Raw genomic sequence first — 3,600 nt, forward strand, 5'->3', positions numbered from 1 at the left:
ATATATATATATATATATCTTTGCGTAGAAAAATTGTGGCACGGGGAGATTTCTAAATGCCAAGCGGACATATGTTGCGCCGTTTCTCTAATAAAATTGCTCGCGTTACTCTTCATTTACTCCTCGGTTAGGAACTGTAATTCCTTCTCGCATTAATGAGAATACTGCGTGGAGATTGGAGATTCCTACGGGAATCCTTTTGCGGTACGACGAACCACAGGATGTTGAAGCGCAGCCGAGATTCCAGCGCGGATACAACCACCCACGTACGAGCGTGTGTTCGTTCCCGGCATTAGGCTAACGTGATTTGATCTCCGACGATGTACACGCACATGTACACGCGTACGTACCTACGTCCATCCGTCCGTCCGTCCGTCCGTTCGTCCGTCCGTCCGCGTTCGTTCATTCGTCTGCTCGCCCTAACGCTCCCTTCTCGGACACGCCTGGAATCACAATTTCAAATACCCGAGCAGATTGTAACCTACGCGCGGAATAGCTGGAGAGTCTTTTTCTTTTTAAGTATACTCTGAGAGTAAAATCGAAGGTGCTTTATAAAACGAAAACCATGAGCAACGCGTAATCGATACTCGGCTATTAATCGATAATTTTCCTAAGGTATTTCATATACAACGTCGCGCCATATGGCAAGCGGTGAAACGAATGCATTAGACCTTTAAACATAATTATACGTTTTCGATTAAACCTTAAAATAAGGCTTACAGCTTGAAAAAATTGTACCAGCTGTGTGCGTATATACGTAATCGTGACCTATTTTCCAAAAAGCCAAAAGAAAAGTATAAGGGATCCTACATTAATTCTCGTAATTTGATTTTTATTAGCGAAACGAGTGTTCTTCTTCCCCCGCGAAAGGACGACAATTTCGTCTCCACAGGATGTCATTAAGACCGTAAAATTACAGGAACATTATTTATATTGCGACAGAGAGCGGCGGTTATATAGTGTAATATCAACTGGCTGTCTGGCACAACAAATTGCGACGATGTTTACGATCGCGCGTGTATCGTATTTCTGCTACCAGGTATGGAGAGCAGATACGGAGAGCGTTTATGAATCGTAGCGCCTGGCGACCGCACCGCGCATTCAAATCACCGCACCGCGCCGGTCAGTGCTCCGCTCGGGCTATCTACCTCCGCGGCGAGCCGGAGGATCGCGTTGCACTTTCGTGCCACGGAAATATTAACGTAAATGTTGCGAAGACTCGCTGCGCGCGTCCCGTACAGGATCGCAATTACGTGAATTATCGTGTTCCTGCGATTAGCCGCGGGCGATAATTAGATTGGGTGTAACGTTGCGCCTTCGGATGTTCGTGAAGAAAAATTTGAAAGAAATTCTACAACTGTTGTTCGGATATAAGCGCGATGTAAGATTATCGTAAACCCAAGCTTCTACACATCGTCGTGTAAATCAATAACTTTTGACAATTTTTATGTTATTCACCTTTTAATATTTCATTTCATTACTCCTCATAAAAAGTAAATGGCACCAACGACGGACGGATGTTTCAGGACAATTATCATAATGTCGTAAAGATACCACAGTTAGGCAATCAGCAAGTTTATAATACCTTGAATGGATATGTTATGTAATTTAAATTTATTCTTTATATCTTGCATTTATAAAGATAACAATAATTCATATTATGCAAAGCACGTAAAATTTTATTAATATACTCAAATCGAATATTCTTAATGCTTCTGTCATTTCTATATCCATTCAAGTATATGCTTGTATTATCATCGCAAATTGTAATCGCTGTCTTTTCGACTCTGAATAAATGCAACAAAAGATTAACATTTATTTTAAATTTTCTATGTACAAGTCAAAAAAATGGAAAAGATTTTCTTCGTTAAACAAAATATTCTGACAAGTGTTTGTTACATAATTTTAGTCTCATAAAATGTTACATATAGCACTTTTTAGAATCAAAAGAAAAGAGTTCTCTTAGGCGATGCAATTAGCAACTCACCCTGACCGGTGTTCCTAGATCCCCATGGCACAGTGTACACCGGTAAACACGATTAATTTCTCTCTCTCTCTCTCTCTTTCTCTCTTTCTCTCTTTCGTCACTGGTAACGTATCGAAATTCCAAAATCGCGCGCACGTTTCACTCGCGAACGAACCGTCGACAACGGGGGAGGGAGAACGAAGAACGAAAGAAGCGGAGAGATGAAATTAAAGGAGTCAAAACGTGAACTCGCGGAGGACGGAAGTCACGAACCGCTGAGAGAAACGCTGACGACCAGTACGTTCCGCGGCAACTTCCCCTACGACAGAAACGGACTTTGAATCCGGAGTCGGGCCCCGACCGCTCGCTACGCGGTGCAAAGGACCCACGGGTCTTTGCGCTTGCGCATCGGGGGCCCCTCTACCGGTTGACAGGGCGAAAGGTGGGAGGAACGACCGGCAGGCAACCCCCTTTCCACGGACCTGCTCCTTTTCGCGGGTTGTGCTCCGCTGTACGTGTGCGTGAGCATTATGTTTGCCTTTACCTGTGGGTGTACCTGCTCAGGTGGCAGCACCTCGCCTGATGGGTGCACCTGATGGTAGGTCGAGGCACGAGGGAAGTCTGGAGCAAGGTGCCATAAACACCAACGTACCTGCCTATCTATCTACATGACAATTTATATCGATACTTATTTACGATCTGTTTACTCCCCTTTTCTACTCCACAGAGGAAATAACACTAGTGAAGATACTGAAATCCTTTTTGGGACAAATATTTAAATAGACGTTCTTCACTTTGGTCTTTACAAGTTAGACGAAACGAGTTAGATATAGATAAAAAAAACCTGACTTTAAAAGACCAAACAAGATAGCTCCAAGAGGCTTCTTCTTGTAAAAGAATTAATTTCACAGGAGGCCCGTTTTGACACTTCTGTCAAACTCAGATTTTATTAGATTTGGGTTAAACGGGATTGAATTTTATTAAATTTGGATTAACTATTATAAATTGAGTAATTATAGAAGCTACAACTAATTATTATATTTGCTTCAAATTTTCACTTTCCTCCGTCATGGAATTCTCGATTCCAGCTAGACGTACGACGTATTATATTCATTTAGACGAAGGATTACAAATTTAAACATTAATAAATTTCGGACACCGTTTCTTCGATTACGTCAAAGGGGAGCGATTATTATGTAATTGCATTAATTGCCCTCGACCGTGCTGCTCGTCTTTCCGGCCGGATTCTTGCACTCAACCAGCCGGGACGGCGAGATCCATAGGAATTCGCGACGTAACGCCTTATGTCTCGTCGTTGGGAATCATGGTGAGGGGAGGGGGTGGGGAAACCGGGGGGGACCGTGGGGTGTCGGTGGAAGGGAAGCTGGTGCTTCGGCGGACACTTCGATGCACACCGGTGAGCAACGCCGTATGCGTTAATAATTCCCTCGTCTTCCTTTTCGTTCCTTCACTTCGCTTTCGCGCTCGGCTGTGTGTTTGAAGAGGGTAAGACGAAGACCCACAAATTCTCTCACTCCTTTTCTCTGTCTACTCTCTTTCACTGCTTCCTTCCGCTGGTTCCTACGCGTCACACGAGGCGCCTTTTCCAACTTTTCTTTACTTTACGAGAACGC

The 3,600-nt window shown here is 43.6% G+C and overlaps 1 protein-coding gene across 1 annotated transcript in view; it reads right to left on the reverse strand.

Annotated features, from left to right (window-relative positions):
• Nucleotides 1-2,296, reverse strand: part of LOC105449868 — a 40,265-nt gene extending 37,969 nt beyond the window's left edge. Inside the window, exon 1 of the mRNA XM_011689304.1 lies at nt 1,988-2,296. The gene's annotated coding sequence lies outside the window, so the exon portion shown is untranslated. The remainder of the gene's footprint in view (nt 1-1,987) is intronic.
• Nucleotides 2,297-3,600: the final 1,304 nt, after the last annotated feature.

The sequence above is a fragment of the Wasmannia auropunctata genome, unplaced genomic scaffold, assembly GCF_000956235.1.
Source record: "Wasmannia auropunctata unplaced genomic scaffold, wasmannia.A_1.0 LD336071.1, whole genome shotgun sequence".
In the NCBI taxonomy this organism is placed as follows: Eukaryota; Metazoa; Arthropoda; class Insecta; order Hymenoptera; family Formicidae; genus Wasmannia; species Wasmannia auropunctata.